This window comes from Callionymus lyra, chromosome 1 (genome assembly GCF_982586985.1).
Source record: "Callionymus lyra chromosome 1, fCalLyr1.hap1.1, whole genome shotgun sequence".
Classification (NCBI taxonomy): domain Eukaryota; kingdom Metazoa; phylum Chordata; class Actinopteri; order Syngnathiformes; family Callionymidae; genus Callionymus; species Callionymus lyra.
In genome coordinates, this window is record NC_141818.1 from 22,629,978 (window position 1) to 22,656,164 (window position 26,187).

The 26,187-nt window shown below is 39.1% G+C and overlaps 1 protein-coding gene across 1 annotated transcript in view; it reads right to left on the minus strand.

Moving 5' to 3' along the window:
* Positions 1–418: 418 nt before the first annotated feature.
* LOC148088412 (leucine-rich repeat transmembrane neuronal protein 4) overlaps positions 419–26,187 on the minus strand; it is an 85,739-nt gene continuing 59,970 nt past the window's right edge. Inside the window, exon 3 of the mRNA XM_087797424.1 lies at positions 419–502. The gene's annotated coding sequence lies outside the window, so the exon portion shown is untranslated. The remainder of the gene's footprint in view (positions 503–26,187) is intronic.

A 26,187-nucleotide genomic window follows, 5' to 3' on the forward strand; every position in this document is an offset into this window, starting at 1 on the left:
CCGGATGATGAGCAGTCGAGGAAGTTTGTTTAATGCGATTAACAAATCTTTAAATTATTATCCTTAATGCTGCTCAAGAAGCGGAGCAGGAGCTGGAGAGTCATGCTGCTGCTCAGCCGCCGTTGCAAATTGAGGGCACAGCGGGTCAGCCGGGTCAGAAGCTTACCGATCAATACGGCAGTCACCCCTGTTACCGCCGAGAATGTTTTTATTTTTCCATTTCCCAGGATTCCGTGCGGCAGATGAATCGTCTCCTTCTCACTTATTTACCAGCTCCAATTCCTCCCACGCAGCTTTTTGTTTTTCCAGCTGCACGTGCAGCGTTCAGTGATGGAGGGTCCGGGGGCAAGGCAGCTCAGGCTCGGAGGGGAGAGCAGCCGATAGGCCCGGGTGGTGTGCGATCGGACCTCCCAGCTCCTGAGTGGGGGGGGGCCAGCGAGCAGTGGCAGTAGTCCAGAACTTCACACCTGTACAATTCCAGAGCGTTCATCTGCCGCCGTGTCTGGAGAGACAGAGGAGGAGAAGAAACATTTTAGCCACAAAATCCTTCATTTCAGCAGAATATGCGACTTCATCTACTCGTGGCACTTGTTGTCGTTAATGCAGCCTGGGCTGCTGATACAGTGCGCGCCCCAAGACCTCAACTCTGTGGCGCTCAGACACCCACTTCCAGCAGGAGTGATTTATATGCAAGATGAAAGCCTAAAGCAAGAGTGCGCACATATTTTTAAATGAAGTCAAGGCTCAATTTAAAAGAGAGTGCTTATTACATTACAAGCACTTGGCTGATGCAGAGGCTGCTCTTAGGATTGTGTCGGATTGTGGTTGAAGTGACGCCAGAAAGGATGCTTCCTGTGCAATTAGCATCCCAATAGACATCCAAGTGTTCGAACTCGAGCGCAGAGGAGACAAGTCGTCACACCACCGGGGCTGAAATATGTGTTTCAACTATATCTCTTACTCATTCATTTCTCACTGCTTCTAACTTCTCTACCCACGGACACACAGAGGATTCACACCATGTTCCACAGCCAGAGTGAGCTGGCAAATTCATAAAATATGCTCTGATGTATTGATCCAAGTGGAGGTCCATGTCCTGCTGATGAATGAGCTCCCGTTCCGCTGCCGTTAGGATGCGAAAAAATTCTGACCACAAGTGATGGAGGGAATGGAAATTATTGTGGAAAAAAGGACAACTTTGCTCTCTAGTCTGGCTCAGATCCAAGTTGTGCTCATTGTCATTGCAACGCTGGTTCCCAGAGATTCCTGCTTTCTAACTCAGAGGAGTTGATTTGAAGTTTGATGGAATTAGTTGAGTAAGTGTCATTCATTCATTTTCCACCGTATATTCCATCATGGGGGTTGTAGTTTTCTTCGGGCGAGAGTCAGGGGACACCCTGGACAGGAAACCAGTCTGTCCCAGGGCACGCAAAGACACACAACGATTCACACACACACTCATACCTACGGACAATTTCCTTAAGTTCCAAATCAACTACTGTATGTTTTTGGACTTTAGGATGGATACAGGAGGGCCGGAGAAAAACCACGCAACACGGAGAACAAACAAGCTCTTATGACCTGGAAGTGAACCTACAACCTTCTTGATGTGATAGTTTGATACTTATTGGATAATAGTTTGACATATTTCCAAATAACCACCTGGTAATATTCATATAATATGATGATGTTAAGAGCTAGTTAACTAAGTAATTTAAGAGTTATTTTTCTTGCTTACATTTCCTAGCTTTAACATTCCACATTAGTCACATCAATGGCATAGGTAGGGCTTAAGTGAGGATTTCTTTCACACCAGTCAAGAAGTAGAATAACTGGGTTCTTTTTTTACGTTTAACGTATTGGAATTTAGTTCAGTCCAGTTGATAACTGCTTACTTCGGTGACTCAACACATTTTATTGATTTGCCGTGGAGGATTCTATAGTTTAAAGATATCATGGACAAGCGGTTTTTTGGGACATTCACGTAAAAATGTTTCCAACTCTTAAACCCTGAAAATATTTTTATTTGTGGTACAGGTCACTTTTTGTATTCTATTCATCTTTAACACCTATATAACAACAAGACAGACTCCCTTTGAAATTTAAGGTATTTTATTTATTTCATGTTTTCAGGTAATAATATCCAAAATGTAATTTTAAAATAAGAGGATTGTTATTTAATCGAGGTTTAATCTAATTCAGTTTGTAATATTCAGGATACGACATACAAAGTGTGTTGAATTTAAAATGAACAAAGCCAATAAATTATATTGAATTGTACAGATGGGTTGAAAAAGCTTCATCAAGCATTAAACGTTTTTTTTAAATTCAGAATTCACTTATAGTATAAAAGCAGATCAGATGGTAATAGAAACATTTTTGATTCAACATGCTAGCTGCTAATACTCAGTTGGACTTTTAAGAAATTGTTCTTGGTAAAAATGGCTTAAAAGTGCAAGATTTTAATTAAAATGTAAAATTATTGAATTCACAACACTAAAATTAAGTTAGGATCCTTTAAAAACACATTTGTTTAATTTCATGAGAACACTTTTTCATTCAGTGAACCATGTATGAATATCTTTAATAAATAATAAATCTCTGAAACTATTCATCCTCATATAATTGTAATAAAATAGGTTTATTCACAATAGAAGATCTTGGATTGATGCTGAATTGCACTCACACACCAGTGTAACCATATCCACTGACTAAAGAAAGAAAAACTTCCACACTTTAGCACATGCCGTCAGAACCACTTGAACTAAGCTTTTGTGAGAGCCCCCACTGGAACTCAGGCATGCTGGGAATATTCAAACAAGGCATTACCAATAGGGGTTCAAGAATTGAAACCTTTTATCCAAGTGCTGCGATTAAAATTCTAATGAAATATATTAAAATTCACAAGTCCATATTTTACCAAATATTCATCACAACTACTTTCCCAGGAACTCCAGTTCCATCAACTGGACTATATGTTTCATAATGCCACTTACTTCAATGATATGAATTCATTTGAGTATGAATCAAAATAACCACTTCTGATCAATATGTTGTTTAACTATGAAATAATAGCTAATTATAACTATACTGAAAGAGTCACCATAATAAATTGCCCTGCAGAAATGCAGATTAAAAAGCAACAAATTATTGACATCACAATACTCATAACATTTTAAGGCCCGGTGCAGGAAGTTATCCTTTAAGTAAATCCTGATTCTGTTTAAATCATCCTTGAACAACCACAACACTATTAAACACTTATTATAAAGTAATAATAACAACAATAATGATAATAAAAGAGAAGAAAATCTTCTTCTATATACTAAATTACTTAATGCCTGCTTGAACCTAAAGTTAAAGTTATCTGTGTTTGTATATTACATATAACTAATCTGATAGATGTCTTGAAAACTGGAAACTCACAAATCTTTTGACACAATTCTTTAATACGAGCATGTGGACTACTGACCTCTCAGTTCAGGTTTGAGTGTAGAGAACAATTTTATGAACTTTCAGGCAGATTTATTACATCCTAAGAAAGGTAGATTTCTAAAATGTATACCCACCTTCTCTCTATTTTGGATTTTTGGTTTTCATTCATATGACATTTACATTTTAATAATTGCCTTTTTTAATCACTACTCTAAATATCTCACAATCTTCAATCACCCATTCATGGTTGATTAATGATACGTCTTACATTTTTTGCCCACAAGTTTCCTAACCTTTTATATCAACTGTATTCCTAGTACATATTTAACAACTCTAAAAGGGTTATGTACACACAAACCCTCCTCTTGGTTTGCTATTTCCTTTAATAGGGAGATTCATTGAAAAATACCCTTTTGTTTAATTTAGGGGTTGAACTTTGCGCAGCACTTCAGAAGGCTCCATTATGAATTCATGCTGAGCGGTTCTGCTAAAATATGAAGCGAGAGGGTCTGTTTCGCTGAGATATTAGGTGACAGGAAGAAACGTTCGTCTTTTTCTACGACAGCGATAGACAATAGCGAGTGGACTCCATTTTGAATTTGGGTTATTGGCTGGCTGGACCGATGACCTGCCGTCTAATCTCCGTACCACTGACTTTGGCACACATCTAATAACCTTTGTCTCCGTGCAGCTCCCTCGCCTCTGCTGTTAAACTTCCTCTGCCAGTTTATTCCGGCTCAAATCCAAAGGTGCCATAAAACAAACGGAGCTGCAGTTGCTGAGTCAATAAAAAGCCTTTTTCCCAGACTTTGGAGACCTTCGCAGATCTGTAAATACATAAATAAATAGACCTGTTAAAAAGGTATATTACTTTTATTAAATATACCTGCTCATAAAACAACTTTAATAGCTCAGGAAGCATAAAAGATACATATAGTGGCGAACTTAACAGCCTCTTAGCAGTAGTGAAACATTTTATGAACCTTTTTGGACGAGATTCGGACTTAAGTAGACGACTATCTGTCCATGCTTGCACTTGGCACCGGGCAGACCACACCCCCATCGCGCCACTGAACTAGGATTCCATCCATTTTTTCCACTTCAACTCTTGGCACTGCCGGTAACAAGATCGTTTGGGCAGGAAACGAGTTATGGAATTAAAGTGCATCTGTCAATTTTCGTCATAAAACACTATGAATACTTTTATTAAACTTGATACAGACATACGCAGTACATCGCACCAGCCCAGGTGTTTTTCCGTCAAAATACAGCGACAAGGTACATTCCGAGGCAAATAAAAGCAAATAGAATTAGATATTATGGAAATGAAAGCTCTACAACGGAGTAATAATTCAACAGATCGTTAGACACACCCCAATTTAAAAAAAAAGAATATACTGCGATCAAGGTTCTTATTTCTGTGTGCAAATTAAGTCATAATTGTAATCAAGTTTCGAGTTAAATCAAACAGAAAATTATCGCAAAAGGAATAAATGGAATGTCACCGTGTCTTCAAACACGCATTCATTTAAAAAAGAAGAGTATTCATGTGAGCGTTCAGATGTGGTCAGTTCATCAGGGAAATATATTCTTTCACACTTCATGATCACTCGCAGCCTGGTTGTCATTCATTCAGACCTTCATGGACTCACTGTGGAGTTCTTCCCTGTTGTGCCGCTGAATTGAAATGTACAACGTGAAATAATGTTCTATAACTCATGCAAGTTATGGAATAAATCCTGCTCTTGACCCGGACTGTTTTGGTCTTAGCTGGGACTTGACTGGAGTCTCACTACAAGTCGATTTTCAGGTTTGACAGAGAGTTTGACAGAGGTTGGACCAAAATTCAAAGTGTCTCGACTAGGGAGCATTCTTGCGACGACCAGAGAGACACATCTTGTAAATGGTTATTCATTTAAAATCCTTCACCTCAATGACACTGTCATATACGTGCGACACCAGAGTTTCTCTAAAAATAATAATCTATGTATGGCGTCGAGCTGCTGCGTGTGTCTCAGTGATTGGAGCTGATCAGAATCAAACCTGTTCGTAAAGAATTTAAGCATAAAGGGCAGAAATCTGTCTTATATAAAAGGATTAGTTACATAATAAGACAAAAGAAGAAAATCTGTTTACAAATATGCAGATTTCGTGTCACATTTCTGTGCCCAATCGTTCCTTCTCAGCTCCGAATCAATGCCTTCTCTCAAACACACTGATTTTCTCAGCAGTCTCCAGGAGCTTACATCAAATATAAGTCGCACATTACTTGCTAAAGGCTTCTTCTTACCGTGAAATAAACTGTAATTTCTATTTCACCGGGTCTTAATTTCTGTTTTAGAAAGAATCTTTTTGACATTTAGGCACTGGCAGCTGAGGCTGAGTTCAGCTTCTTTGTTGAGCATCAAGCCGCTACACTTGAACTCACATCGCTGCCATAATGAGCCGACGGAACCTTAAAATAGGTTTTGAAAGTACTGGCTGCGTCTTTTCAGCAGAAACGTGTTTCATCGGTGCTCAACGAGGAAGTGGCGGGTTGTGACAGTAAGTGCTGCGAGTCAGATGTCACACGCACACAATGAATCTGCCAAATGACCTTTAGTGCCAAGCTTCTGGGCGCCTGATGATATATGTCGGCAGTGACTTACAGTCGGACGTGATCAAGCAGCGGTGCTCACGACTTCAAGGTGCTTTTTAGTAAAGTCTCCGCTTGGTTAAACACAGGTGTGTGACAAGATTCACTCATAGAGGAATTGTGTAATTTCACATACCGACGTGTGTATTTTAGTTAACAGTTTCAAATTTTGTGATTATTTACCATTTATTTATTAGTCATCATTTCATAATTTTCATTTTTGAAATCACATTATTCTTGTTTTTAATCTCTAATGTTACGGTTCATGTTTGCAAGTTTGCTTTTCGGATAATCTGTTTTTATGTGTTCTTCTCCTTGTGTTTGAATTCTCGGTAACAAAACAAGGCTCCATCACCCTGAAGTGGACATTGATTACTTCCCTTACACCACTTTATATCGACCTAATGTTTTATTTGTATTTTCTAACGCTTTACATGAAAGAAAAAATGGATATTCAGCCAACGGTTGCAGGCAACACTTAACAGCAAAATGTTAATGAAATAATCTTTCAAAACAATAAATGACTTCATGAGGTGACTTTTTCTTTTATTTGTTTTAAAGGCTCATTATTTTGACTTAAAGGGCGACTAATGTGAAAACCCTGACATGTCTTGTCTCTTTTTTTCTATGTCCTTTCTGAACCGGAGTTCCACAGCGCCTGTTGCTCTCACAGCAGCTGCAGCTCATCACACAATAAACACACCTCAGCAGCAGAGCTTAAAGCCACCTCTCCTGCAGCAACAGGCACCAGATTATAATCGTCCCTGTCCTGACTCACTCACACACACATTCAAATGAGTACAAAAGAGGTCCAAGTTTGATGTAAGAAACACTCAGATATGGTCTTCAAGTTCAATGAATTATTTGGTTCAGTATCTCCAGCAGGAACTGTCTGAGGGCCTTTGCTACTAGTTCAGCTACTCCTCCGCATTGGCTCCCCGCTGTGTGGTTCCAGTGATAACAAGCTAAGAGACTTCTTATATACGACTCTTTCAATCGGCTTCACTAATTTAAATTCAACAAATGTATTAAGTTCCAGACTTTTCTGAACTTATTAGTTGTGATTGAAAATGGATTCATTCATTCATTCGCTTTATCCAGGGGTCAGGGTCGCGGGGAGACTGGAGCCTATCCCAGAACGATAGGGCGAGAGGCAGGGGACACCCTGGACAGGACGCCAGTCTGTCGCAGGGCACACAAAGACAGACAACCATTCACACACACACTCATACCTATGGACAATTTCCCAAAGTTGTCAATTAACCTCTGTATGTTTTTGGACTGTGGGAGGAAACCGGAGTGCCCGGAGTAAACCAACGCAACACGGGGAGAACATACAAACTCCACAAAGAAAGGTTGCCTCAGTCTGGAATTGGACCAGCAACCTTCCGCGCTAACCACTGTGCCACCCTGCACCATTGAAAATGGATTATTTAGTTAAATTAATTGGAATTCATAATTGACCACTCTCTCAAAGTTTGTTATCCCATGACAGCAATCATTTTAGTTTTATTACGCTATAACAACAGAACTTTTTCTGAGATGTAAGATCAAAATCATGTCCTTGCTATGACGTAACATGGACAATCATGAAATAAGAAGTCTCTTAGCTTGTTATCACTGGAACCACACAGCAGGGAGCCAATCAAGGAGCTTCACTCATTTTTTATGTTTCCTCATTTATTTCCCCTGATATAAGAAACATTGCATTGCTGATACATAAAAGTACTGCGAACTCACCCAGGCGAAAATGAATATGTGGGAAAACTGGGGTGTTCAGCAGAATCTGGTGAATTACGGAGGAAATGACACGCTCAGATTATGATGTGCGAAATGTAGCGTAATGGATTGAAAATGGTCTGCGAATGATGGGACATGAAGGATGAGTGCAGGTGGTTGTACTCGCTGTGTAATATCTGCAAAATGTGTTTGGGAGAAATAATGATTGTCCTCTGACTAATGAGCGGACTCGCCAGCTTTTGACTAACGTCGGTGACTAATGAGCGGTGAACGCCGGAGCATCTGAGGTTGATTGGGCTGTCGTCTGCGCGCGACTCAGCCTTCTGGTGGCAAACTCTGCTCCGGACAAATTAACATTTTGATCCGAAGCTGGTGAAAATGTCAAAGAGTCGGATCAACGCGACTTCACGGCTGAAGCTGTTGACGGAAATGCTTCTTCCGAAAACAGTTTGAATTTACAATTATACAAATGGCTGATGTTATTTATTCAGAGAGGGGCAACACAAGGTCATGGGTTCTGCGCTTCCTACATTCTTTCAATTAACTGAACAGACACTTTTGCTTCCCCTGAGCTGTTTCTGAACAACACTAAGCAGCTTTGCTTCCTCAGAGCACCACTCACCACCAGACTGGGCCCAACATCTGAATTAACTTCATGTCAGCTTCTCTCATCGCAGGAACTCTTCGTGTTGTAACAAATGTTGAATGGTGCCAAGAAATGATAAAGAATACATTGACTCACTGTTTGGGCCTTGATTCTAATTCTATGTCTTCATCAAACAGTAACAAATGAGTGTTATGAGTGTTTCTAGTGTTTTTGGTATTCATAATCCCCATAAGTTTCCCCTAAATTTATTTTTTTGCAATAGGTTTGTGTAGGACAGATACTTTACTTTTGGTTATTCTTTCAGCTTTTTATACCCTTCAAATATTCACGTTTTAATTTTTTTGGTTTTTCCTCCAAGTTATTATTTTTTTGTTTGTTGTGTGTTTCTTTGTAATTGAACTGTTAAAATAATACTCCCGTTAAGTGTAACGTATCTTTGTCTGCCATCAGAAAGCGCTATATAAATACAAATTACTTACTTACTTATAAAAACATTATACTAATCGAAACAATCAGTAGCTATGACATTCTACTGCCAAAAACAGTGTTTTTAGGTGATCCATGTTTTTCTTTCGTTAGTCACATGATACACTCAGAAGTTACAGTATAACATAATTTCAAAACTAATGTTTGAAGAAAAAGAGGTTTTCCAATTGTTTTTACTGACTGTATAATATCATATAATATAATATTATTTTGAAATGATATGAGATAAAAACATACATTTATTTATTTTATTTTGATCATTTGAAATGACTGACTTAATAATGGTCTATGTACTGGTAATTAAAAAATACAAATTTTATTTGGAAATTATCCTTAAAGATGAGTCAATTTAATAGTCATACAACAATTAAAAAAACAGACTTAATGTACCTTGTAACTCAAGTTAAGTTTACTCAACATTATTCAGTTACTGTCGGGGTCAGTTACATGGAATGTTGGGGTGCAGCCACAGTCTCCCAGGGATTGGTTTAACGCTCTAAAGCAGCCTAATCTCTTTCACAAAGCCTTTCACATGTGAGGTGGGTCTAAAGCACAGTGGGGCAGAACGACACACTGAGGTCCATTTTGGGGAGTCAACAGTCACCCACATGTTGCTTTTCTGTAGCTGGTAAATGAGTGGAAAAAGAGGATGTCTCGGGACCAGGCAAATGTAGCGACCAAGGGTTGACATCTTTTGAAACATTGTTCAAGCACTCGCTTATCTATTTGAAGGTAAATGGTTTCCATGGGCACCAAACATCTTTATTTTTCATTTAAACATCTCAATTCTGGTGCAGTGAAATAAAAGAGGATCAATATCACAGCTTAGCAATGAATGGAAGAATAAAAGTCAACCGAGTGGTGTGTGTTCGGGGGTTTAATCGTGAATGCTAACAAGGGAAATGCCTGCTACGGTTGCAGAGAAGTGAGTCATTGGCCGGCCGGGCCTGAAGCGCTGCCAGCAGAGCCGCTCAGGGCTGCTCAAGGCTGCATGCAGCTGATACTGCCGCGCGCGTGATCCACATCTTTCACTACAACCTCCACGGCTGAAAAAAGTATTTTCCAGCGAGGCTGGAATCACATGAGTCCAAAGATGAATTCAGATCTCTTGATTATAATGGCGCTCTAAAAATAGACTTTGTTTGACAACTTTAAGTGTTACTCTCCGGGACCGTGGCCAAGGTAATAAAGTGGACATCTGGCAGCAGCCCCGGCTTATCTTCACCGTCTGTGGCTTACAGAGGAGGCACATTCAGAGAGGAGATCTACGTGGTGACTGGAGGGGGCATGTTTTGAAAATGTTTCTGATGAAATTGACTGTTCAGATGACTGGATTGTCTTTATCGCTTCTCAGCCTCAAATGCATTCCTTGCTCTTCCTACGTATTCTGCAGCAGTCGGAACGAGTGACTCACAAAATCCCCTAAGGTGGAAAGAGTGACATTTTTTTTGCCAGACACAAGGTTAGAAAAAGAAAATCAGCCTCAGGTTTCAAGTAATGTTTTCACACAATTTATCCACATATTGTCTTTCTGGTGAAAAAAAAAGAACAATATAATATTTGCCGTGTCACCGTCAAGAGAAAAACTAACTTCATTAAAAAAATAAAACAAACAAACATCACATATATATCTTGAATAACAGTGGTAGCATGTAAAAGCAAAAAAAAAAATTACTTGTATATTGCATATCTAAAGTATGTTATTTTTGAATTGTGTCCCAAATTGGGGAATATGCACATATGCCAAAGTTCTAAATAGTCATATTGACCTTCAGCATGGAGGCAAATACCCTGTTGGAATTCTCATTGACTATGTTGTGTATTGAATTGCTGGGATCTATTTTTCCTTAATCAACTGTAGTCTTATTTCAACTGTATAGTGTCTTGAGATAACTTTGTTATGATAAGACACTTTAAATAAAATTGAATTGAATTGAATTGAATTGAATTGAATTGAATTGAATTGAATTGAAAGTATATTCAAACAATGAACATTTTCTGTCATCTTTCTGGTAAATTAGAAAACCCTCAGTACTTCATATGAAAACACACACAAAAAAAATAAAATTTTAGTCATTCATATCAGAATATCAAACTCTGTGTAAAAACATGGATTTATATGTATATATAAAAACAAGAAAACTAAAAAAATAACATTTCAACTGTTAAATTAAACCATTCTTTATTCTGATGGCACAGATACACACTGACAGTTTACACTCTGAGGAGGATAACCGAGGCGTTGATGATCAGCATAACAGTGTCAACGCATCTTTTCAGCCTCACACAGACAATTGACATAGTTTTATGAAGTCCATCTGTGTCAGATCTGGTTATCTCAGATCTCTGATGCTATCAAAGGCTGCTGTGATGGACGATATATCTCTACTACTTTGAATTTGAAACACATCTTTTATTCTGTCCTTCATTATCTCACCTTCACTCACACACATAGACAATATCACTGTCTTCTATATCTTCACCTCATATAAGTATATTCAGGGGTCTAAATCATCTCACAAAATATGTTTAATTATTAATTACTCAACCTGTATATTGCTCTAAATAATGTTGATATTATGATTTTTTTTCTTCTATTTGTTGCAATGAAGTGAACTGCATTTAACAGAACTATGGTTTGGTTTATAATTCACCTGTCACTGGGGTCCTTCATGATGAAGTCAGCAGAAGAAGAAAACAAGTTTCAACAATTAACCCTTGTGTTGTCTCTGGATCAAGGTGAACGACCTCCACCACTGCATATGTATTTATGGAAGCCAGGGATGTCGTTTACCTTGACCCAGAGACAACACAAGATTTAAGACGCATGTCACAAGGACAGGCCCCAATTAAATACTAGGAGAAAAAACATATCAGAAATAGGCGTTTACTAAAATATAGTTATAAAAAATTTAATAAAAATAAAAAATTTCTTTGATAATTAAAAAAATGCAGAACCTAATAGGTAGTGATGAGTTTTTCCTTTTTGTCTGAAATATCTGTCATTGTGTTTTACTGAAATGGCTATGTTAGGTTGAGATAATATCATAAGATACATCCAAGTGAAATAAATCGAAATATTAAGTAAATTAAAAACAACAATAATAATATCATTGAATGCTCATCATAAAACTAGTCCAAATACAAAATTCAATCCAACAACATTAACTAATTGATTAATTTAAGAGAGTTGGATAAGGAACACGATGAGAAAACCAAGTTAAATACCTTTTGTGTATCAATGCAATCTAACGCAGGTTTAGATTTTTGTCTGCACAATATTTTTTGGAAAAAAGTTCCAGTTAGTTAAACTCTTACACATGTGTGGCATCATTTCTTTTCCTGGTAAAAGCAACAAAAAATGAAAATAGATGTAAATTGATTCTGTTTTTTGCACCTGGTCCTGTATAAATGTGTTTGCTAAATGATTTGTTGCTAAGGGCTTCAGGTGTGGAGGGATAGCAACTTGTTAACTCACATCTATGACAACTAAGCAAGTATGACAGAGAACATCTGATACTGCAGTAATTACTTTGGATTAATCAACAGGAAACGTAGAGTTTATTCACCTTATCCTTTTTTTTATGGCAGCAAATTATTTCTCTTGACAGAATATTTCATACATGTTGTTTTTCACACGTCTACGCAGATCTATAATCATTTCTATAAACTCTCTAGTAAAGTGCTTTAACTAAGCTGCCCTCCACAGCCGTGGCCTGAGCGCCGGGATCTAGATTTGTAGGGCAATACCAAAAACCCTCCTGTGATCCACAACAAACATTAATTCCCCACTCATTAACTTTGGATTGCGAATGACAACATTCACAAAGGTGGTCCCCTTTTGCTCGGCCGGGGAATGTAGGTCAAGCTGCAGCTAAATGCTTCCCAATTAGGCGGATGGCAGCTGTAGCATGCCAGCATGGCGCACACTGGCACAGGAGCCCTCGCTGGCATATTAACAACATCCTCGGCTCGAGCTGCGCCGCCACTCTCCATCAGCTGGATGATTCACTCAGTGGTCAACGCTGCGGCGAGGCAGCACACAGAAGCCGTTATTATCATCACTGTCTATTAGGACACACCAGCACGGGCTGGAATGCTAATGGCCGTGGAACTCTCTCCATTGTGGCTCAAGCCTTTTCATGATTTCAGCTGGATTGACACGGACAAGCAGATGATAACAAGCAGCGGGAACATTTGATTAAATGTCTATTGAAAGCTTTTCCCTGCATTTATTGTTTCCCCGGTTGTCGACACAGAGGACATTTGGATTTGTTTGGGGCTTAATATGCTCAGATAAATCCATTTGGAAACTCCTGTTTGGCTTCGCAGTGAAACATTTAATTACTTAAAGAAGTCATTGCTGATTGGCCGCTTCACAGCGACAGTGGGGACACAACATTGATCCGGCAGCATGAGATCGATGCTTAAGATATGCAGGTTTGACTGTGGCCCTTTCCACCGCTGCTCAGCATTCATTTCTCAAAACATAAAAAGTTTCATCTTCGATTCTCAATTCATGAACTCTTTTATAATCACAGCAAGTATGGTTTATCTGATCGTGCTGGCTTGATGTACACATGACTGGATAATCACAAGGTTATTTTTATCACCTGACACATGTTAATGTGTAAAAAAAACCAAACTATTCTGACCCTGGTGTTATCTCAGGGTCATGGTGACCCAAAGGCCAGAAGTTGAACGACCTCCACCACTGTATAGGTTTTTCTGGAAGCCGGGGAAGTCGTTCACCTTGAAGAAGTGTCAACACAAGGGATACCACACACACATTTGTTTTCAGGCCTTTGGGTCACCTTGAACCTGAGATAACACAAGGGTTTAGCTCCATCTGCATGTCAAAAAGTCTTGTATATTGGTGAGATATGGTCGCTTAGTATTCTGCCCGTTTTTTTTATTTGCCAATGTCAAACCAGATGAACTGTTTGTGTCCCCAAATCTAATCCTTAAGCAAAGAGACAAGAAGTACTCATCGTTCAATGTTGAATCAGACCTGGCTTCTAATTCATCAATCGATGTACGTGAGGTTAGAGAAACTCTAAGTCAAATTATGGCGGTTACTTGAGGATTTTTCATTTTTCAGTCAAACTTGAAAGCATAACAATGACACACAAAAATAAATACAGATATAGACACTATGCATTTTTTAAGAGTAAAATGAACTAAAATCTTTGCCAAACCATGATAACACTAGTTGACACAGTTACTAAAAAAATTATCTGGTTACTGAAAAAGTTACTTGGTTACTTAGTGCTAATGTACTTATGCAGTGTCTTAGCCACCAGATGGCACTCTCGGTTTGAAAATGATGATTTCATTGAGTTAGTAAATCAGAGTCAAACATTATAATGGAGTCAATGACATCTAGTGGCCTTCCCAAATGAAGACACTGCATCATGATACAGAATAAAAAGTGATGTTGTATCACAACCCAGCACTGTTTAGTGCTTACTTTATTTTGAATTACCGTATTTTACGCACTATTAGGCGCACCGGATTAAAATGCGCACCTTCAATGAATAGCCAATTTTAGAACTGTTTTCATACATAAGGTGCATAGAATATAAGATACTGCAGTCAAACTTTGACTGGGGCTGCGTTATGAATCCACTAGATAAAGCTGTTCTAAAGGAAACGTCAACAAAACAGTCAGATAAAGTTAAACTTTATTAACCGTTCTGACAACTCCGTTCACTCCCATGGTAACGATGTTCAAATGATGTTTAAAAGGCTTCACGCAGCAGCGCGTGAGACTGGTGTTGTTAGCAGACAAATGTTGAGTGAGCGAGTGTATGACAGCTAGAGCGCACATGTATGACATGTTGAACGCACGTGTATGACTGGTTGAGTACGCAGCAGAGTGATTTTGAGTATACAACAAACAAGACACACTCGCTCAAACCGGTGTCAGTAATATCACGCCATAGGCGTTCCACCATGATGTGACGTTCGCGTTAATCCCACCCCGTGATAACGCAATGACGTAATCCCGCCCACAGCGTGTCGGCTCAGTCGGCGCAGAGTCATGAAAGTGTTTGTAAACAAGTCATCGACCAGGTAATGTTCAGTTATAAGGTGCTCCAGATTATAAGGCGCACTGTCGTTTTTGGAGAAAATGAAAGGCTTTTAAGTGCGCCTTATAGTGAGGAAAATACGGTAACACATTTGACCTGACACGTTTGACTATTTGAAATCTACTGGCAAAACTTATCTTATAACGACAGTCTAAAATCTTTGTTATTAGTAAGTGGTTAATAAAGTATGCCCCCCGTGTTGCATGGGTTTACTCCGGGCACTCCTGTTTCCTTCCATAGTCCAAAAACATACAGATGTTGATTGGGAACTAGGGGAAATTGTCTGTAGGTATGTGTGTGTTTGTGAATGGTTGTTTGTCTATGTGTGACCTGTCAAAAACTGGAGTCCTGTTCAGGGTGTCCCTCGCCTATTGCTCCGTTTAAACTGGGATAGTCTCCAGCCCCCCTGCGACACCCTTAAGGGAACAAGGGGTGCCGAAAATTTCGAGGACGTAGTCACCTGAAGGAGCCGTTTGAAGCCTTTGATTTTCTACTCACAGTTTTAAAGTCTGTAATCCTCACGAATCAGGTGGTAAAGTCAGTGATTCTCTAAGTTTCAATTGTTTTTTGTCCCAGACAGCTTTTTGTTGGAAGCCAGCGTTGTCAAGCGGCAGTGAGATCTCTCCTTCCTCAACTATATAATTGACATTCATCACTCGGCGTCACACATAAGTAGTCCTTGAAAACGTGACTTGTTCTGTACGTGATGTCACTTCCCAGAGATGCAACAATTATAGCTTGTATAGGTACAAGTTAGCAACACAGAGTAATACAATTGGTTATAGAGCAGAAATGTAATCTAGTGGGCTCTGAAAAAGACAAAGATTCATGAAGCTTCATCGACACATGAATAGATTAGGACTAAATAGAACTACTTACATGGATAAACATGTCTTATTTTCCTCATTTCAAAACATTAATTTCAGTACCTTGATTACTTTAATTCATTTGATGCCTATATTCCATTATTCTTGTTTATTTTGGTGTTGTTCTGTAGTTCCATTTGAAACAGTTTTGTCTCTCACAGCAAATTGGTTAAAAAAAACATAACATACTGAAAACTCAACAGATATTTTGTTTAATTTCCCAGTCAGGGAGTGTCTTTTATTAATGTACAATTTTTGAATCATGGCCTTTTTTAAATTTGATTTTATGAATTGTAAAATTAGCTATTTGGTTATGGGTCCATCAACTGCTTATCGAAAGAACTGTAATTCAACATGCTTTTCAAAAGCAAACATGTAATTTGCATACACATTTGCAGGTACCTGAAGACAGTTTGGTTTATATTTAGTTTGGATCTTCTAATAATATAGAATTTTTCCACTTACTATTTCCTTTATTTTCAGTTATTACATTATATATATGATCTGTTGTTTATAACTATAATCTAATAATTTATATTAACTCATTATTGCCTACATCAAGCAAACATTTTTTTTTAATGGAAATAACTTCCTGGATAACTACGTTGAACGAACCCAGACAAAATGGTTGATAATCATAATTTCATGGAAAGCAAACTATGTGCTGGAAAAATGAAAGGCACTAAACGTGATGAACATTTTTCTTATGTAAAGCCACAGACTTTGAATCAGCTGCAATGATTCCAGAAGAACTCACAATGGAGCGACAGGAAGCCCACATGCGAGGGGCGAGCGGCAATCAGCGGAAGAAAATCCCGCAATAATCTCAGACGAAACTCCAAGTCATCCCTACTAATTCCGCACGCATTCAAAAAAGATCAACTTCTGCTGACTTTAATATTCACCCTGCAATTACATTTCTATTTGCAAAGCATTTTTGCAATTGACGAAATCACCGTAATCCTTCGATGTGGGGATTTATCTGCTCCTAATGCTGCTCATCCCATTTTCTGCTCATCACTGTTGGAAACAAACGCTGAGATTTAAGGTTATTTACTGGACAGACAATTTATGAGTCACCCGCGTCACTCTGTGCTGATGTATGGATATATAAGATACCTGAGTGTGGCTGCCAGCAGAGAGAGAGAGAGATGTCTGGATTAACCCAGAGTTAATGTGGGACACACTATGGAAATGCTTTTGGTCTGTCATTCTAAACATACAGCACGCTGCATGTAAGAACAGACATCTTTGCTTGGACCTTACATATGTCTGAAGACACGACTTATTTGACACCTTGAATAATATTTTCTGGATAGTCAGAGGTGCAGAGTGAATTGATGGCAAAGCCGTCAGGCGGATACACTTGCTGGAGCTTCTTTACATCCTCTCGTCACTGTTGATGTCCTTGATGTCTTTCCAGTCGTTTTGATGACAAGAAAATAAATGTAAAGCTCGGGATTCTTTGCCTCATTTGGCCTGAGACCTTAAATAATCCAATTAGCCCGACTTCCTGAAGCTGTGTGGACGCGCACAGCAGCATTGAAGACTAACTCTGAAGGATTATGTTCAATACCACGAGCCAATGCTTAATATTGTTTCATTTGCATTCCAGTTTCGTGGGAAGTTACTCCAATATAATGTGGACTTAAGGCGGAGTTTGATTCAAATAAAAAAAAGATGGAAACTGCAGAAACTGCTGTGAGAAAGTCTGATCAAACTCGCGTTGAAAAAAAGCTTCAGCTTCAAGTCAAGAGCGCAGAAATTATTATTCTTTTTTAGGATTATCATTATCGTCAACGCAGCTGTTCACATCAGGATTACATGCAGCATGTGTATTTTTTAGATTAGCTCTTCAAAGTGCCGTCAGGTTGTTTTATTTCGCTCCACTCATGACCAGATCAAATACTCATTTTATTGATTGCTTTGAGACAAAACATTTTGGATTTATACATAATGTGTACAATTTTTAATTTGATACTCAATTAATCTGTATTTTCTGTATGTATGTATTATATTCTGCATGTATATAAATATATTTATAGATTGTTTATATCATTATATCTGTAAATCTGTTTTACTTATGTTCACTATCGTAACCTTGAAAAATAAGTAAAGAGGAACACGTTTAAATTTTATTTTCATGCACACTATGAGGGAAAACATTTCATTTTATGTTTTACATTTTATCTAGTTTAGCTTAATGACGCTTCACGAAACAGCGTCATACTCTGAATTCAGTAGATGGCATCCTTTTCTGAATAAAAAATAGAATGTTACATAAAGATAGTTTCTGAAATCCAAGGTTTAGTGCCATCTAGTGGACCCTGAACATTATTCATAACATTATTTTAAAACTCATCAGCCACAGTTATTTCCTCGTGTCAGTGCTTCAGGGAGCCGTCGTTGTTCTGAGCTTAATCCATTTCAATTTTCACAAACTTAAGTTTGTGCTCTGACTTGAATAGGAAGAAAAGAGGATTGTCAGCAAGGAATGCACCGAGAGTGTGTCAAAGGGAGATTTAAAGGAATTTAGTGCAGCAAGGCCAAGTCATTTCATTCTCCAATAGATCTCTTCAGTTTATCAGCCTTGGTGTGTCCAGATGGAATATTGAGCTAATGTTCCAAGTAACGGATAATTCAGTGAGTACACGGAAGATATGAAAGACTAGACGGGCGGACTTGTGTTTAATAGCTATGCTAATAATACAATCACCTTGGTTCTGACTCGGCGCGTATTGATTAAGTGGATGACAACTTCACAAAACTTTCACTGAATCCTCTGCTAGATTTATTCTCGTTGAAACTTGGCAAAATTGTTTTAATAACATAAAATGTTCAATCAATGTTAATTCTTATTAAAGCCTAATTTTAACTGGCACACTGAGAACAAATGGCTTCGTCAATAACAAATATTCACAAATTAATTCTTGATTTTTTTTTTTCTGTATAAATAACGGAATCAAGTAAAACGATCAGATAAAAACATGTTCCCTACATTTACTTTTAAAAAATAGATTGCTCGATTTTATGTGATGTTCTAGGTATATATTCAAACCTAACACTAAAATATGCATTTATTTTTCGCTGTTGTTCTGGTCAAATAAAAAAATGGTCGAATAGAATGGTTTCTTTTAAGGGGTAAAAATGCTTTAAATGATGTTAAATTATAGTTTCTCGATGATTCAGCTATATTTAGTTAAAGCAAGAATACAATTAATTCATAAGTAGCACCATAGAAGAATACATGACACACATTTTGTTCACACATTCAATTATATGATTGTATGTGTAGATGTACACATTATGGAGATTGTGTAGGATTTTAAAGTGTACAATTGTAACCAAAAAAACTTCCTGTAAACAGATGTAAAGACCGAGGTAAGATTGAAATGAATGGAAATAAATAACAAATAAAAATAAATAGGAGCAGAGGAAAAGTTTTCGTTTCTGGAGAGAAAATATTAACCTGTTGAACTTTGTAGAATTCTGGCGAACATTCTTGTCCTTCATGACCAAAGTGGGCGATACATTTTAAATGAAAGGTGATGAAAACTATAATCATTAAGGCCGTATTTTTGATAAAGCCTTTTCTTTAAGTATGTATTATTGTTCTTTTTTTTTTTTTTTTTTTTAATATCCCAACTGTAATACAGGAACAGATGAGTTACTGTAAATAAGACGTGTGCTCTGAAGGATAGTTCTACATCTGAAGTCAAATAAATCTTTTGAGCAAAGAGCTTGCTATAGGAGTATAGCCTAAAGGGTAAATATTCACTGTGTGAAGCTGCTTTTGTACTATGAAGGTTAAATATGTAAGATCAATTATTACACTAATTGTGTTCCAAATAATCTTTTAATAGACTGATGGTTGGATATAACATTTTTATTTAGCTCAGCAAATAAAGTCAGTAATCTTTCATTGTCAATTTTGTCACAGCTACTGTATGTAGTGTGTACAGGGGACACACTGGACAGTCAATCACAGGGCTCATATAGACAGACAACCATTCACACAAAAAGTGCATTCCCACTAAACACCACCAACAAATGGTTTACATGCAAAGACAGAAGATAATCTAAAGTCAACATAGGAGCACATTCCAGGTGTAAGTGTCCAGCAGGAGCTTAACACAACAGAAATAGGAAGCTTTTTGCCTGGAGCCAAGTAGGTATGATACTCTCAATATTAGCTTCACGTTAGATGTTAACACATGTCCTATTAAGTTGGTGTGGTGATTCAATTAAAGGCCAACTATTGTGTTGATTTAAGTGTCTTTTAAATAGATCTTTGACCTCTATTGTTTCATCGGTTTATGTATATTTGTACAAAACTCTCTTTTCATTTATATATTTACATTAGAAAATGTGCTTAAGCCCCGCCCACTGAAAAATACACAATCTGTGATTGCTCAAACATTGAGGTTTGTCACTGTGCGTCATCATTCCTGTAAGAAACAATTTCCCGAATGAGACCTCCCGAGGGATCAATAAAGTTCTACCTAACCTAAGTCTCCTCCTCCGAGGGACTCATTGTGTAAACAAAGCGGGGTGTTAATACAGCAGGAGGATGTGTGAAGTTATTATTACATCATAATGGACTCCGCTCCCGTAACCTCTCGTTTGTCGAGATTCCATATGGGGGAGAACTTTATAAAGTAATAACTTAAAATAATCATCATGATGAGCGATTTACTGCATCTTGGATACAACAATGACTGACAACTCATGTTTCTGTGAAGGGTTTAAAAAAGTGTCCAAAAACAATCATATTTTTCTTTCTCTTCATTTAAACAATTAAACAAATGATAAAATTATTGCAAAGGTGGTAAAAAAAAATGACATCAATGAGACGGACAGAGGCAAAAAGTAAATCCCTTAATTGTTACAACTTAATGTTCAAAGAAATAGTCAACTAAATGCGGCGCCGGAGAAAAGCTGCAGGTTGTTTTGAAGCTTAAAAATCGGCGTCCGTTGATAAAGGAAGTCCCATATTGGCTCCCTGTGGGGCTGTGCCAGTGCTCTGGGGAAATAGGCTGTAGCTTAATTGCTTAAAGCTCAACAATGTCTACTTGTTCATCACCGGCATTGTCTTTGCTGCCCGGCTGACTACTAGATTCTCTACTACTTGTTGAAGTTTTTGTCTGAAAATAGAAAGTACTTTTGTAAAGCAGTCAAAGCCAGGAATCAAAAGAGCTGTGGGCAGGATGGAGGACGTGGATCTCCTGCACCGTTTTGGTTAAAGGCACTTCCGCGATAATGCTGCCAGGAGTGTGGAAATAGCCAACTTTAACTGCGCAAATATACATATCAATTCATACAAGTCATTTTCAAACCAACACAGATCCATTCATCATGTTTTAATTCACTGTATGCTAAACTTTACTCACTTGACCAACTTAGTTGGTCTTGATGATTCACGAGAGCCAGGGAAGTTTGACGGTTGTTGACATTACCTCCACTTGCACGCTAGACACATTAATAGAACAACCGGGAAAACAGTTGAGATGTATATTGAGTGGTTTTTCTAATCAAAACACTAAAATGATGACGTGATATCTGCTTCTCATCCACAGTGCAGCCTCCCACTACCATCCAGTTGCCATGGCGATACCTCCCAACGATGTCTAAAGCACTGGATTAGTTCTGTTAGATAATTGACAGGCTAATCATGACTGGAGTTTCATGTGTCCATAATGTTTGCTCATGAGCAGGGTTGAAGACTAATGCACCTGTCCCAATGTTGCTATGGAAACAAAGAAACCAAAGATGTGCACTGAAGAACTCAGGATGTTCCTTTAGTAATTAAATTAACTATACTTAAATATACTATATTATTAACATTATTTTATGTTTTATGTTCATATTTTATCTATGTATTATTTTAATTGTTTTCACTCTAAAGCTGTTAAACTATGCTCTTCATTAGTTTCCAGGATTCCACATTTTGTACTGTCACAATGGAAATATTACAGTATTGTAGTTGCACTTTTCTGACTAGGGGGAAACAATCTTTTCAAACTTACATAATGCTTCTTAATGAATAAAAATTTATCATTCTTACTATAAAATATATAATAATAAGAGTTCCAATTGTCCTAAAGATTTCTAATGACCTATACTTTGAGAAAAAGATCCAGATAAGTGCAGTTTGGAGTTCATTGGTTACTATTCTGTCATAATTGGTTATCTGGACACACACTGGTTTCCATCAACAGGCCACAGGGGATCATTGTTGAGCCTCGAATTGGTTGTTGATGTGAATAGTTGTTGTGTTGTTGTCTATGTTTTCCCTGTGACCTGTCCATGTCCATCACCATTCCTTCACCCTATGCTGCTGGACTGGGAAAAAGCCTCCCACTGCTCCCTGAAGTCAATGAGTGAGAGAAAATGAATGGAGCTGAAAAGAAAAATGGACACCATTCATCGCTTATCTTCTTCTTTCACAGGTTTATAACTAGCTCAGAGGAATGATTGGAAGATTCAGGGGAAGCCTGGGTCTCTTCACTTAGATTGATACAACATGGAGTTGTTGAATAATATGATTTCCAGACTTCAGAGCAATGGCCCACAAGCCACAGTCTAGTTGTCGGTACTGATCCATGAGGCATTTGTTACTGGGCCTCACAGAAAGAAAGATAATTAATGTTATATTGATTATTACTGACTTAACGTTTTTTTGAAAAAGGATGGTGTCGTCCTTGTTAGAACATTTTGGTTTATTTGTGACACAAAGCACTAGTAACTTATTTTAACATCCAAAAAGCAATGCAGTCATTACAGTTCGAGGTTATGTAGGTCAGTTACCGTGGCGTGCTGGCACCTTGCCGCTGTCACCAGCCATAGCTTAATGGCCTGACCTCCACTGACCCATAACGTTTTCTCTAAGCAGATATTCAGTGATGATCTTAAACATTGTACGTTTCTTTGATCCACAATTTTATCCAAATAAAACAATCTAAAAAGAAATAGAAACTTTAAAAACAACAACTTTCTAGTGTCTAAAAAGCATGTTAAGCTTAAGTATATTACAATACACACATGCAGAAAAAGCTCTCCTGCTCCAGATTTGATCTCTCTTCCCTTTAGCTACAGATTGAGAGTACCTGCTTACACAATCCATCACCAAAAATAATTAAGTCAATGAGCAGCAGCAGAAAAAAAAGCAGATTTGCGTGATCCTGTGTCTATTCATCTGTAACCTAAAAAGAGGCCAAGAGGATCGCCATCTGTGCTACTGTATCTCACCACGCCTGGCTTTAAACAGTCTGGCTGAAAATGTGATATGACAAGAGATGAACCACAGCCAGATGTTGGCTTACCCCCACTGAAACCACAGGAGAACCACCGGCCTGTGACTAAGACCCAACAAGAACTAATGGAGGGGAGTGGGCTCAAATACGACCAGGGAATTATGGCTCTTACTTACACTTGATTAAGGAGGGGGGGGAAAAGGAAAAATCAGACTGAGGTCTGTTTTCAAGTTGCAAGAAAGACAAACTCAGCCAAAATATTTTGAAAAAAACCCCATTAAAAAGTAAATAAAAATATTGCGGCTACATGCTTATTTTCTTCCCGATCAAATAAAAAGCAACATAACAATAATTTTATTAATTCCTGGTTTTATTGTGAACTTCCTCTTGTGCTCCTGATCTGATTGCCCTTATTTGTGTGGTTCCAGTGTCTTCGTCTTACCTGATCCCTGCGCCCCTTGATTGTTTTGTGTTTAAAATCTTCTGAGTCATATGTTTCATAACTTCAGGTTTTACGAATTGGTGCAAAGCCCTCTTACTGCTTCGCTTTTTGGTTATCCTTGAGGCGATGCATCGTCTCTGAGAAAGCTTAATTAACTCGCCACCCAGCTGGGTGCAGTCTACTTCCTATAAGAGGTGAGGAATCCCCACCGCACTTCCTCCTACTGAAAACTTAGCTGAGAAAAGGAAGCAGTTGGGTGACTTGGTTAGAGGGATTCGCACCAATTTGTAGAACCTGAAGTAATGAAACATATAACTAATAAAGTGGTTCTAGGTCATTTGGTGCTAAGCCCTCTAACTGCTGCGCTACTGGTTTAAAGCAAGGCGAAGCCCGACGGGATCAATGTACCCCCAGCTGGACATTGCTCCTGACAGCAGCATCACTAGGGCCCCGCCAGCCCAAGATCCAAATCCACTGGAGCCGTGAGCATCAGGGGGATGGCATCGTTAAAAAACAGTAAGAGCTACTGATCCTGTCGCCAGGTCGATCAGATAGGCTCTAGCGAAGGTTGAGGTGGACGCCCAAGAAGCGGCTGAGCAGATGTCTTCTGCAAAAACCTGCAAAAGAGCCACAGAAGCTACCACACCACGGGTGGTATGTGCCCCTGATTAGCTAGGAGCAGATCCACCCACTGTCTGTTAGGCATGGATAATGGCCGATCTCACCTCACCAGAGACATCTGAGGGGAGACCGGCTCACCCAGCCAACATCTACCGTGGCAGATTAATAATGCATCAGAGCTGCCGAATATCTCCAGGCGACGCAAAACGAAACCCTCACAGGAAAAACAGGTGAAGGTGATCTTGACCCGGGTCCAAGTGAGGCCACGGTTGGAAGGCCCACGTCTGATAGTTGTCGCCCCGGAAGGAGAAGTTTAGAACCTTCGGACGGAACACTGGGACACAACAGCACCTGCTGACGTCACATGACGTCAAGCTTTCAGCAACTGTGTTGTCAGCCGGACTAATGGAGAGAGCACAAAGCTCGCTCGTTCTCTTCATGTCAGCACCAGAAGGAGGCCAAGAGGCAAGAGGGCTCAAAAGTCAGGCCTGGGGGAGAATCCAGCACCAGCTGGAGATCCCGCTTAGAGCTGAAAGGCCCCCCTTAAGAAACGCACCATCACATGGTTTGTACACGGCGAGGCACCCGATGTGCCTCAATGCTATGGCTGATGCTTACACTCTCAGTGTCGCCACAGTCCGTCCGTAATCTAGCAAATGTTGCTGGAAAGACAGGACAGCAGAGACCAATCAGGAGCTGAGGTCCAGGGACCTTTCTGCACACCAGCAAGAGAACATCCCTCATTTGGGTGCATAAAGCCTATGTGTGGACGGAGGCCCGAGCATTCTCCAACGTGTGAATATCCACTCAGCTCGTCCCGTGCAAGAGTCACCATTTGAGAGGCAGACCCAGGACCAGGGGTGCCATCAAAGTCCTCCCTGACACACAACCTAATGGAACTCTCTGTCTGAGGTAGGCTAAAGAGTTCTGAAACTTGATGTCCTGCAAAACCCGAGCGGGAAGGCTCACTTTTCGACCTTGGTCCTGCTTTGGGTCTTGCTTGAGGCGACGAAACCATCTCTGGAGCTCCCTCATATGCAGCAAGCCCAGCCGTGTGAGCTGTTGCCACGAGCCCCAGGAGGAACATAACAGCGCCTGCTGTCGTCACAGGACGCCGAGCTTTCTGCAACAGTGTTGTCAGTCGGAGAATGGGTTGGATACGCATTTCCGGGAGGCACGCATAGTTCAGCAGTACCCCTGGTAACTGCTGGACTGGAGTAAGAGCGCTCTTGCTGAGGTTCACCATGAACCCCAGGGTGGCAATATGGCTCAACACCTTCTGTGTGTGGGCGTGACTTTCTGCCACTGACCCTGCAAGGATCAATCAGTTGTCCAAATAAGTCAAGATCCTCACGCCACTTGCTCTCATTGGTTACAGTGCTGCCTCCACACACTTGGTAATGGTCCTGGGTGCCAGAGAGTATCCAAACGGGAGTTGAGTGTATTGAAACACTTGATACTCGAGGGCGCAAAACGCAAGTCCTTCCGATGTCTCTTGACTATCGGAACGTTAAAGTATGCGTTGGACCCCAGCTGGGTAGTGAGTTCATTAAGCTTTCTCAGAGATGAGGCAGGGCCTCGAGGATCCATTTGCAAAGTAGTTAGAGGGCGGAGAACCAAATGACGTAGAAGCCTCCTTTTTCTGTCAGTCTCTGTCGTAATGTCAAACCTCTGTGATATGTGTCTTTGCTCTAGTCAATTTATTCAGTTCTGACCAATGTTAAACAACCTAGTAAATTAGTTTACTCATCATTTCGGTTTCCTGCGGTTTAAATGCCTCTACCTACAGTAATACTACGAACATTCTGCATGAATGCCTTTAATATCCAAAACATTTTATACAACATTTTTAACTGTATTGCCATACAGTACATCAAGGGGTCCTCAAACAACATAACTTTTCCCTTCTATGACCAGTGCAGGGGTGCCTTAACATAAAAATGTATTGTTTTTCAATGAGCCTCACATAACTATATAACCCTTTACGTTGTAGACATGGAGAATCCATAA